The 13,311-nt window shown below is 39.8% G+C and overlaps 1 protein-coding gene across 5 annotated transcripts in view; it reads right to left on the reverse strand.

Annotated features, from left to right (window-relative positions):
* SLC18A1 (solute carrier family 18 member A1) overlaps positions 1-13,253 on the reverse strand; it is a 44,590-nt gene extending 31,337 nt beyond the window's left edge. For 3 of the 5 annotated variants that reach the window (XM_037742425.1, XM_037742424.1, XM_017539701.2), the window contains exon 1: positions 13,124-13,242. The gene's annotated coding sequence lies outside the window, so the exon portion shown is untranslated. Of the gene's footprint in view, positions 1-5,848; positions 6,141-13,123 lie in introns of those variants that run through there. The other 2 variants (XM_017539702.2, XM_037742423.1) reach the window with 2 other exon arrangements.
* Positions 13,254-13,311: the final 58 nt, after the last annotated feature.

Here is a 13,311-nt window from a genome sequence, read left to right on the forward strand (position 1 = left end):
TCTATGATTAGGAGGTGGACATCTCTGGAGTGCCATTGCCCCATTCCCTACAGGGAGCATGGCACACAGCCCCCCTTTACACACAGGCCCTGTGGCCTGAGCCTCTGTGGAAAGAGGGGGTTAGGGCCAAAAAATGAAGGAGCTGTGTTAATAAAGATATTGGCAAGACTCTGAGCATAAGGCAGCATCCCTTTTGCAGCCCAGGTGACAATTCCGCCACTGTGCATGCCCTCTACCCTAAGTACTAGAGCTCTAAGGGGCGACAGCCACCAGCAGAATACAGCTGTGCCACGTAGAGGGCGCTAGAGGCAGAGGGCTTGGGTAGAAAGGCCTCACAGGGAAGAAACGCTGTTCCAAGACACCACCTAACTGGGGATGCCGCCCAAAAATTGGGAAATCATGATTTGGGGAAACTAAGAACCTGGGAAAACAGGTATAGACCAAGAATCATCATTTGCTGGGCAATAATAATAACAGCAACAGTAACAGTAGCTATCATTTATGGATTACTTACTATTTGGGCATGTTTCTAATACATACCCATATCAAATAGATATATTTTTTCAGTTCATATATTATATTCATAATACATAGTAGTTCAAATATATATGTACATATATATACATATATATGTATATTTTATTTTTTTCAGTTTATTGTAACCATGCTGGTATTCACAGGCTGGCCAAGTCTGGGGTTTCCTCACAAATGCCCATCACTATTAATAAAGTGTTGTCCCCATTAAAAATGAATGAGCTCTCATATTCCTCCCTTTAATCACATAATGTAAAAAAGAAAAAAATGAAGCTGTGAGTAGAGTGGAATGGAAATTCACACACACTGTTAGTGTAGTTAGGCAAATACCATTCTTTTAGAAAGCAATGTGGCTTTCTATCTTTTGCCTTTTAAGTTATAAAATGTATGTTGCTTTTGACCCAGTAATTTGACTTACTAGGAATTTATCTAAAATGGTATGCTAAAATATGGGGGCAGGGAGGAAAATCATAGGTACAAAATTTTTATCATAGGATTTAGAGAAAAACTAGAAACATCTCATATGTCCAACTGTAGAAATTATTTAAGTCCATGAGCACAAAAGACTGTCATGTTGCCATTAAAACAGATTTTTTAAAAAGGTTATTATGAAGACTATGTATCAAGCTGCAAAAAATTATATATATAAATAAATATATAATCTATATTTATAGGTTACATATATAATAACATATACACACACAGTTATGGCAGAGGTTAAAAAGTAGAATATAAAACTCTATGTAAATTGGGGCCAGGTGCAGTGGCTCACATCTGTAATCCCAGAACTTTGGGAGGCCAAGGCAGGTGGATCCCTTGAGGTCAGGAGTTCAAGACCAGCCTGGCCAACATGGCAAAACCTTGTCTCTACTAAAAATAAAAAATATTAGCCAGGTGTGGTGCCATATACCTGTTGTCCTAACTACTTGGGGGGCTGAGGCACAAGAATCACTTGAACCTGGAAGGCAGAGGTTATAGTAAGCTGCGATTGTGCCACTGCACTCTAGCCTGGGTGATAGAGTCAGACTCTGTCTTAAAAAGCAAACAAAGGAAAAAAAGCCCTTTATGGAAATTCACAGTAGCATTATGCACAATAGCTAAAAGGTGAAAGCAACCCAGATGTCCCCCAACAGATAAATGAAATGTGGTATACAATGTAATATTAGCCTTAAAAGAAAGGAAATTCTGACCTGTGCTACAACATGGATGAATTTTGAGGACATTATGCTAAGTGAAATAAGCCAATCACCAAAGAACAAATACTATATAATTCCACTTATATGAGGTAACTACAAGAGTCAATTTCATAGAAATAGAAAATATGATGGTGGTTTTCAGGGTCTGAGAGAAGAGGAAAATGGGAAATGATTGTTTAATGGGTACAGATTTTCAGTTTTGCAAGATGAAAAGCTTCTGGAGATTGGTCAGTTGCACAATAAAGTGGGTATACTTAACACTACTGAATAATACACTTAAAATGATTAAAATGGTAAATTTTATGTCATGTGTATTTTGCCACAATTAAAAATATAAAAACAATACTTTATGTACATTGTGATTACGTAAGTGGTTAGGCCCAATGGCAAAATTACGGAAGATTTTTAATTTCTTATTTAAATAATAGTGAACAAAATTTAAAAACGAAACATTGCCAGTAAAAAGTAAGAGCTCAATCTATATGTAGGTATACTGGTGGACTCTAAGCCCTTGCAAAGAAATAATAATTTCTAGCCAGAGCATCCTGTTGAGACCTTTCTGAGACTGAAATTGAAGTTTGAGAGTCTTTGATAGTAGTTCTGTTATCTTTCCAGTTAAAGTCGTTGGCATACAACATCCTCAGACAGACGGCTTTTTCTCCAGGCCAAATAATATCTATAACCCAATTACACGTACCCTGGGCTGTGGCTGACATGGCCTGCCAGTGGAGATGGTCCTGTGACTCAGAGCTGGAGGGTGATTTTGTTTCTCATTGCTTCCTGTTTCCCTTGCTGTTCAAATATTTAACAATCAGTTCCGACTTTTTACATTCACCATATGCCATCATCGCAGCCTTGAACTGGTGACTGACTTTGGTTCAGAAGTCACAGGTTTCTGAAAAGAAAGCCAAGGAGGAGTCAGGGATGAAACTTTATGGCCATGATCCACAGGGCACTGTGGACCCTGTAGGAGGGGATATGTCTCCATAAAGATCGGGAATTGCTATGACTGTAAAGCAAGGGAAGTGCTGGTTTCAGATCCAAGGAAACAGGAGGCTCTAAAAAAGCAAAATCAACATCAGCTGGAATCCCACTGAACAGTTCTATTGTAGGAACACTGGTAGCAAACACAGCAATCAGTAAGTGGACTACAGATAGGGAAATTCAAGCCCTACCCCCAACCCACCACCAAAACTGGCATCCCTTCACAACATCAAAAATATATGGAAAAGAAAATACAATACAGGCTGGGTGTGGTGGCAGATGACTGCAATCCCAGCACTTTGGGAGGCCAAAGCAGGAGGATTTCTTGAGCCCAGGAGATCGAGGATGCAGTGAGCCATGATCGCATCACTGCACAAGACCCATGTCTGAAAACAACAAAACAACAACAGAAATCCAACTAACCAACAAACAAAAAAACAAAAACCAATACAACCATAAAAAATAACACAAATAAAAAACCAATAAAGTACCATTACTACGTCCATAGCATTTACCTTGTATCAGGGATTATGAGTAATCTAGAGATGCCTTAAAGTCTACAGGAGGATGTGCAAATACCACACTATTTTATATCAGAAATTTGAGCATTTATGGATTTTAGCTCCTATAGAAGGTCCTGGAACCAATCCCCCATAGATACTGAGAGATGACTGTATACCATTTCAAAAACCCTCTCTAACTATCCACTGTCAGCCTGTCAGAGTGGATCATCTCTGACTAATTTGACTCAAGCCTTCTCTGTATGGGGAATGCAACCACAGTTACATCTGCTGGCCAGAACTTCTACCTCCTTCCCTTCATTTCACCTTGGAGCTATGCAGGAGATGGTCAAGAAGCAGACTGGCAGCTGGGGGCGGTGGCATCCCAGCACTTTGGGAGTCCGTGGTAGGTGGATCACTTGAGGTTGGGAGTTTGAGATCAACCTGGCCAACATGGAGAAACCCCACCTCTATTAAAAATACAAAAATAGCCAGGCATGGCAGCTACTGGGGAGGCTGAGGCAGGCGAATTGCTTGAACCTGGGAGGCCGAGGTTGCAGTGAGCTGAGATCGTGCCATTGCACTCCAGCTGGGGCAATAACAGTGAAACTCCATCTCAAAACAAAAACAAAAACAAAAACAAAAACAAAAAAAGCAGCTGACTGGCCAGATCCAGAAGCAGAGATATCATGCTCTGTGACATGTAGGAGATGTTGCCCTGGATTATGGTCATCTGTCTCTAGAGCCTAAACTACTTAATGGCAGGGGTTTTATCCTACCCATCTTGGTATTCCACCTAGCACCAGGCATCTGGCCCAGCCGCGGTGATCAGTAACTGCTGATTGTCGTTGTTGGTAATGATGAGGAGTCATGCTTGCCTCTCTGAGCATCACATAAGACTGGCGAGGTAATGGAAGCTTTGAAGGAGACATGCATCTCCTAGAGCCTTGGTGCTTCAGAATGGGAATGAGGAAATTCCACCTTTCACTTGGAACGCAGGCCAAACCCACCCATCCTTGATTGTGTGAGCAGAATTCCACAGGCAGAGCTGAGTAGCTAAAACCCACCACAGATTCTTGAGATCTTAGCCTTGATCTCAATAGCTCCTTGTTAACTTTAATTTATATGCAAGATATAGAAAATACACCACCCCAAAAATCATGATGGGTGAGCAGAGAGTCCGTGGAAATATCCATAATTTCAATGGAGCAGGAGATTAATGTCTGCTCCACTGAAATTATGGATGTTTATGTTAATGTCTCTTAGAGACAAACGCCATGTTTTCTACAAATACCTGTTAGAAATACTAGGACACAGAAAAGGAGCATCTGAATGATTAGTTTCAGTTCTGGGTCTGCCATTCACTTAGCTGTGAGACTTTGGACAAACTACCTGATTGCTCAGTACTTCCACTTGCTGACTTAGAGTGTTCTTGCAAAGATCCAAAAAATAAATGAACAATAAGCACTTAAAAGAGTGCCTGGCACACAGTAGGCACATAATATCTACCTTGTGGACTCACTTATCACAAAAATAGTAAAACACTGACTCTGCTCTCACTGAACTCCTCTTTTTGTTGAGAGAATTTCCAAACACTAAGTTCCCTAAAATAAATTCCTCTTCTAAATGCAGCATTCATTGTGAACTGCTTCAGGATGCTTACTTCATACTAACCGTGAGAATGCATAAGCCTTGCTCAAGACATACTTCCACCCAATATTGCTGCTCAACTCCAAATCCTTCCCAACTTATGTCTAACTGAAAAGCCCATCTCTCCTCCCCAGGCACACCCCCGCCACCCCCCATGAGAGCCACCTGACCTAAGCCAACCCTCTTTGACCTTTCTCTTATCAGGTAGACAACTCGGCATCCTCTTCCATACTGTTTTGGATGGAAAGTCATGTGTGTTAATCTTATCTCTACAATTCAGCCTTTCGCTGCTCTGAAATAGTGTATTATAAAGCCACATTGCCTTTGCTTTAAAGATGCGACCTACCGAGAGCCAGCTTGGCCGTAGAGACCCCCAACCAGGCTGCGCTGAAGGAACTGAGAGGCAAACGCCCAGATAGAAGAGCAAAGTGGGTCTATGGCGGGGGCGGGGTGGGGGAGGCCAGAAGCCTTCTGAGCTGAGGGCCTCAGGGGCCAACAGCATTTCAGGCTGAAGGGCCCTGAGCAGACACTGACCCACACATTTATTCTCTCTGAACAGGTGATCATTATTAACAAACAGATGTTTGGTATTTTCTCATAACACAAAATATGCCAAGTAGGCAGCTGGTGCCCGCTTACCACTAACAAACTAAGAAGTATTCTTCACGAGGAAGCCACAGGGGCAGGAGCAGATATCTAAAAGAATTGTTTTAACTGGTGGATGATATTTATACATTGTCCCGCCACTTTGGAATGCCCTAACTAGTTTTCTACTTAAAGGGTGGGGGACGGCTAGGTTTTTCTTGCCATCCTTCTTCCTAGCAAACATTATATTCTACCATACACTCACCATTTCGCAATATTCATAAACTTAACATTTCTCAACAACTTAACATTTCTCAACAGCGACCCAAGCCCAGAGGCACAGAGTGAGTTAGGAGTAAACCTGAGGCTGCTCCTCCAATCTCAGTCCAGTGTACTTACCACTGAGAGCAGAAATATGTCCTACAGTCCTTCCGAGCGTCTGCAGTTTTCAGCATGACGTGGAATTCATTAGCAGTGCTCACTCGGTATGTACTTGTTGATAGAAAACGTCATTCAAGTGCTTTGACTTCTCTGATGAACACATCATAAATAAGCCAAGAATTAAGGCCTTTCCTGGCTCAGATTCAGACTTTGAGACAGTGCTGCTACATTGCCATGACAGCTGGTGGAAATGATCCAAATTTGAATATGTCCCTAGAATTTTTCCAGATGCTGTCTGATGTTATCAGTCCAGGTGGTCCCCAGGACATCTTTGACGCAGAAAAGAGGCTTCAGGCAGATCCCAGGTCAGAACCCGGGCCTTAGATTTTTATTTCAGAAGATCAGACACCCACAGCTGTCTTAGAATTAATTCAATCTCCAAAGCTTCCCTTAGATGGGGTTAGAATAGACCCTCTATAATTACTCTGCATCAGAAAGGATCTCCCAGACTTACCCAAATTTGTACACAAGCAATGGAGCCAGGACTAGGTGGCTTCAGAGGCAAGGGTGTTAAAAGGAATGGACTATGGTCTAGAAAGCTTAGACTGCTGGTATCTCACTTCTAGAACTTAGGAAAATCACTTTACTTCCCTTAGATTCAGTTTCCTCATCTGTAAAGGAAGGAGTTTAGCTGAGTCCTAAGATCTACTCTAGATTTTACAATCATACTGGTCTCAGAGGTAAAACAATGAGTGCTCATCTAACGTTGACTCTATGTAATCTGCTACTAACTCTTTTGACCTGATTTCTATCAGGCCTCTGTAATACAGAACTTTTAACTTACCTAATTGCATCCTTATTTTACCACTAGCCATAAAACCTGTTCCCTGTTAAAATGAAAATTATACCCTTTTAAACAGAAGTGCCTTACTATTTCTCATTGTACTTTTGATTCAAAAGCATAAGGAATGTTCAAGCCAAAAATGTGATAAATTAAAAAAGAAAGCAAAACATCTCATAACTCAGAGTAATCATTGTTAATATCAGTATACATTCCTTTATAATACCTTCCAAGTATATGGCAACACAAATAGTTAAATTATATTGTGTATGCCACTTCATATAGAATGCTCTAATCAGTACTGTACTGTGAAAATTTTCCCGTGCTTGACTATTTTTTGTTCATCTTAATGTCTGAATAATTTTCCATCAAGTCAAAGTATCTGATTCTTTTTTGTTGGAACACTTGGGATATGAAAAGGCTGTCGTGATCTGGCAACAAAAGAGGGTCTGTGACAAAGGACATTTGGAGTTTGAAGGACACATGTCACCATTTCAGATAGCCAGGCAACAGGAAAGCAGCCCTCAGTAAGATACCTTCCATTCATCAGCCTTTTCTTGGTTTTTATACTTAAACATTTGCATCACTCTCTTAAGCAGCCATTGTTCTGATCATAGGGGACCCTCTGCTCTTTCTTCTCTATTGTACAGCACATCTGTGACCCCAGTGACAATGAAAGTAATATGGGATATGGAAGAGAACCAGAGATCTCAGTTTTGGGAGATTAATGTACAGTTTTCAGCCTATAAACCTCACTCTGCATCTGATGGTCAGAATTTAAAAATAGCCAACAAAGCCAGGTATGGTGGCTCACTTTTCTATACTCAGCACCCTGGGAGGTCAAGGCAGGTGGATGATCTGAGATCAGCATTCGGAGACCAGCCCGGCCAACAGTGAGAAACCCTGTCTCTACTAAAAATACAAAAGTCAGCTGAGTGCAGTGGTGGGCACCTGTAATCTCAGCTACTCAGGAGGCTGGGGCGTGAGAATCACTTGAACCCAGTGGGCAGAGGTTGCAGTGAGCCGAGATCAAGCCACTATGCTCCAGCCTGGGTGACAGTGCAAGACTCTGACTCATTAAAAAAAAAAAAAAGCAACACAACAAAGACAACAAAATATATAAATAAATTAGCTCCCTCTCCCATCTTATGCTGAAAATTTTGTATTGATGATTTTATATTGGCATATGCCTTGTTTCATAAAAACACATAGGACTATTTATTTAATCTGTTGTGGTTTATCTTCATAATATTTTCCTTGATTAGAATTTTCCAGCAAATAAAGAGAAATACACACTATATGGGAAAAATTCAGTCACTGGCATGAGATTTTCTTACCCCTCTCTTCTCTATTTTTCTTCCCCAATGATCACTTGTGATAAAAGAATAAGAGTTTGGATTTCTACCTAAGGTGTTGATTTCTGGAAGCTCCTTTTAAATTGTTGAGAAGCAGGCATAACATGAAATCTTACTAGATTCAAAGACAGAAGGAATTGAGGACTGGCCCAGGGTTACACTGTGTATAAGGAGACAGTCAGCACTGAAACCAGGCTGGTGATTCTGAGTCTCATGTTTTGACCACATTCCTTACTCCTGGGGAATTCCTGAGATTTCTGCATTCCTTGAACGTAAAACAAGAGTATGATTTCAGAAAATAACAGGAAGACAATAACCAGTGTACAGTATCAGTAGGATGACTCTTCCTTAGGAAAAAAAAAAAAACCACAAAACCCTCCCTAAGGAAGAATAATATTGGTGGACAACTGTTCATTCTTAAGAGCAACATATTTTCATTTATCTAATAGATATTTATTAAGCACTCTGTGCAAGTTACCTTGCTAGGTGCTTCAGATAGAAGACAAGAAAATGATAAGATATAGTCCCTGCTTAAGACAAACTAGGCAACTAGTCCAGGAGACCTGCCTTTTCGCTCTTAGAAAAGAGCCTGACACATATTAATACATAAATATTCTATTAATCAGTAAATGGAAGCATGTAATAATGTTACAACAATGTTAGTTAAGACATGTCTAGCCCTTGCTACTGGCCAAATACTTTGTATTCTTTATCTCTTTTAATATGACAATTTTATGAAGATACTATTATTCTCATTTTATAAATGAGAAAAAGGAGACCTAGAGAGAATGAATTTTATTCAAAGTCATAGAACTAATCAACTCAGGACTTAAAGTAAGTCTGTCTGACTTCAGAGTCCATACCCCATGCACCTGATAAAAGGAACACTTAAGCTGAATTAAATTTAAAGAAATTTAATTTAGCAATGAATGATTTGCAAATCAGGCAGCTCCCAGAATCACAGCAGATTCAGGAAGACTCCAGGGATGCCTCATGGTCAGAACAAATTTATAGATAAAAAAGGGAAGTGACCTACAGGAATCAGAAGTGAGGTACAGATAGAGCTGGATTGGTTACAGCTCAGTGTTTGCTTTATTTGAACACAGTTTGAACGCTCAGCAGTGTATGAGTGGCTGAAGTACCACTGCTGGGATTGGCCAAGACTCAGCTACTGTTACAGGCACAAACTGTTAAGTCAGGTTTTCAATTTTGTCTACATATTAAGTTAGGTTGCAGTTCATCCACAAAGACTCAAATATAGAAGTACAAAATCCTTTGCAGGCCATATCTAGTTTGTTTTAGCACCTCTCACCCTTAATACTATGCAAGTGACCCCACCCCCAGGTGATACTCTCTGTGTGAGTATATGTGACTTGTGGATATTTAATACACATGTTAGAGGAAAAAAATATTTTTCTCTCCAAATTGCAGCACCAATTATTGACATCACTGCACAATCTCCTGCTTTTTATCAATGTACAAACATATTTTACATTCTTGCAACTGGTCTATATCTGTGCTCAGCTTTCACTCAATGTAATTTTGTATAAATAGTTCTATATACTTAAATTCCATCAGCTATATATCATATTCATGTCAGTATCTGTTAAATATACACTACTGGTGCAGTTCACTATTATGAGATATTTAGGTTACTATTTTGTTTTCACTATGGTGAATAGCATTGCCATCACAAGCTATAAACATTTATTCCTTTGGTTCATAATCCCATCATTGAGATTATGGAATCAATTTATTGGAGCAAACTGTATGAAAAAGTTTATGATCCCTAAGCTATACCAGGTTGCTTTCCAGAAGGACTGGCCAGTTTCCAAAGCCACCAGAAATGTGCTGATGCAACACTCAGCCCCGAATCCTGCTAATACTTAAAAAAAATCACTTGGTTAGTTTTCTTAATTTAACAGATACGGTAGAAACTCATGGTTATTTTAGTTTGAATTTCCTCATTACTAGAGAAACTAAAAATTTTCTGTGTTTTCCTAAATGTATTTTTCTATGTACATAACACTTGATTTATTCTTTGTCTTTCTTACATATTAAGGAGATATTTTTTTAAACCCAAGGAGAAGTGTTTATTAATGTTGCTAAATAATTCTGAGAAACTCTCAATTTCAATTGACTAACATTTTTGGTTTACCTGCCCTTGGTACAAGTACCATCATAAGATACCAAGAAATTATTCAATTGTTAAAAATGTAGTTGTCTGAGAAGTTAGAGATGGGGTCACTTTATACCAACTATCTGATACAACCATGTAGCAAATTGATTAAACACTTGTGATTCCATAAATGGCAATACCCCTTTCCCAATTAGTCAGTGATGCTTATCTGGTTGTTTTCTTTGAGACTTTTGGACTCCTTTGACAATCTGACAAATCTGTGGGTCATTTCCATGGAAAATGTCCAATGTATACATTTTGCACAAGGTTTCACAGACTTGTAAGGGTTCCAACTTAGTAACCCCATTTTACAGCAATCTTGGACTTATTTCTATCATTTTTTTCATTGAAATGTTTCTCCCAGCTGTACTGTGCTCCACACCCCCCTTGCCAGTTCCCTCATTCTGTATCTGAGGTTATAGAGTGGAAAAGTGGAGGAGAAAGATATAAATGGCCACTTTTTAATGATATCATTATTGCCATCAGTTCTGTGACAGAGCTAAGATCAGCGTGCTATGTAGGAAAGCCATCATCTGGTTTGAGTCTGTGTTGCTAACCCAGAAAATTACAATAGCTAGCTGGCCTCTCAATTTTTCTCCTGCCTTCTGCACCACTTCATATTTTGCCCAGTAGAACAAAATGTCTCTTTATTTATTTTATTTTATTTTTGAAACAGAGTCTTGCTCTGTTGCCAGGCTGGCGTCCATTGACATAATTGCGGCTCACTGCAACTTCCAACTCCCTGGTTCAAGCGATTCTCCTGCCTCAGCCTACTGAGGAGCTGGGATTACAGCATGCACCACCACGCCCGGCTAATTTTTCTATTTTTAGTAGAGACAAGGTTTTACTGTGTTGGCCAAGATGGTCTCGATCTCCTGACCTCATGATCCACCTGTCTTGGCCTCCCAAAGTGCTGGGATTACAGGTATGAACCACCATGCCTGGCTAAGATGTCTCTTTAAAGCCTACTCAGATCATGTTCCTCCTTTGTAAAATTTTACAATCACTGTAAGAATAAAATTCAAACTTCTATCGAATAGCCTCCAAAGCTCTACGTGATCTGGCCCTGCCCTCTCTCCTGATGCTCTCTGCTTAGCTGTGTCCATTTTAGCCCCACTTTCCTTCCTCTGTCTCAGGACCTTTGCACTTGCAAACCCTCTATCTGAGCCACATGTCTCCTGGAGCTTCCCATGATCTGCTTTCCGCCTCCATTCAGGTCTCAGATGACTGAGAGGTGCATTCCCTGATCACATCATCTCAAATCTTCTATTCATCTTGTTCACTTTTCCCCTTATCCTATTTTATTATTTGTCATCATACTTATCACCACCAGGCACTTTATTTACATGATTGTTTTCTGACTTTCTTCCTCCAGTAGGTGCCAGAAGGACAGACTATTTATTTACAAGTATATCTCCAGGATTTAGATCAGCACCCAATACACATGTATATTTTCTTAACAGATATTTGTTAAATAAATGTTGGTTACCACTCTACTTATACACATTAGACCAGAACTAATTTCCAATACCAGAGTAAAAAGTTTTAAAATAAGGTTTTTTTTAAAAAAGTAAAAGCCATGAACTAATCCTAAAATAACAAGATAAAAATTGTAATAACTGAGTCTGATATTCATATATGAAATTTATGTACCATTGTGAAAATTTGGCATGAGAAGACTTGATTTGTGATTTGGAGAAAAAAGTTGTCATGAATTGTATTTGAAAAAAATCAGTACAAACATATGTTAAAGGAGTGAAACTACATAGAAAGATTGTTAAATTAAAAGTAAAATTTCCCCTACCAGTTCACATATTAATCTATATGGCATTTTGCAATTGCTTCTTTATTTTAAACTTAACAATGTGTCTTGGAGGTTTGTTGCTGTTGTTTAAATCTCAACACCTGAGGCTCCACTGAATTCAAAAGTTTGAGAGATACCTTTGACTTAATAGGCTATAACTTGTAAATGGGCATTTAGATTATTTCTAGGTTTATGCTATTACAAAAATGTTTCAGTGAATATCTGTGTGTATGTATACATAAATGTATATGTGTGTAGACCATATATAATAATATATACCATATAGTGTATGATGTAATGTATGGAAAATATTTGTACTGAGTGCATAGATAAATATAGATATATCTACACAGAGACAGAAACATAAGTTCCTAACACCAAAATATTTGAATGAGATACCATCAAATTGCTCTTCTAAATATTACACCAATTGTGCTCTTATCAATAAAGTATTGTAATTTCTGTTTAATTTTACTCGTGCCAACTTTGGACATTAAACTTAAAAATTATAATCTGCTGGGTGCAGTGGTTCATGCCTGTAATTCCAGCATTTTGGGAGGCTGAGACCGGTGGATCACTTGAGGTCAGGAGTTCAAGACCAGCCTGGCCAACATGGTAGAACCCTGTCTCTACTAAAAACAAAAATTAGCTTGGCCTGGTGTGGGGCACCTGTAATCCCAGCTATTTGGGAGACTGAGGCAGGAGAATCGCTTGAACCCCGGAGGCGGATGTTGCAGTAAGCAGAGATCACGCCACTGCACCCCAGCCTACGCAACAGAATGAGACTCCCTCTCAATAATAATCCATTCCCTGGCTCCAGTCTCCAGCCTGGGCTGTTATCCTATGCTAGTCCCACCCCTTAGACAGTTTCCAAATCTGTTCCTATGTTTCACACCGCTACGTACATCCTATAACAAGTCAATATATGTTTGTTGAATGGTACAGGCCTGAACGAATTGGGTAGGGAGTAAAGTGAACTAAATGATACCACCACATGTGTTAGTAATCAGTGAAACATGTTTTCCATTGCTTCTGTTTTTCAAAGCGGTTTTCACAGCTTGAGTTCTCTCCTTTCAGCGTCATGAAAGCCCACTGGAAATCGACATCTGCTGACCTTTGCCTGCACGTGTTTGCCTTCCTCCCCGTCACCCCCGCTGTTCCGCTTCTTTTTCAGCTGGTTTTCCTCTCTCTCCTTCCATCTTCCTTCTTTCGCTTCCCTTCCCTCCGCGCCCGCCTCCCAGCACTCTGGTCAGCTCCTCTCGCCCGCAGGCCCGCCCCGCCCGCGCGGCGCCGAGTCACGAG

Source organism: Cebus imitator, unplaced genomic scaffold (genome assembly GCF_001604975.1).
Source record: "Cebus imitator isolate Cc_AM_T3 unplaced genomic scaffold, Cebus_imitator-1.0 Scaffold120, whole genome shotgun sequence".
NCBI lineage: Eukaryota > Metazoa > Chordata > Mammalia > Primates > Cebidae > Cebus > Cebus imitator.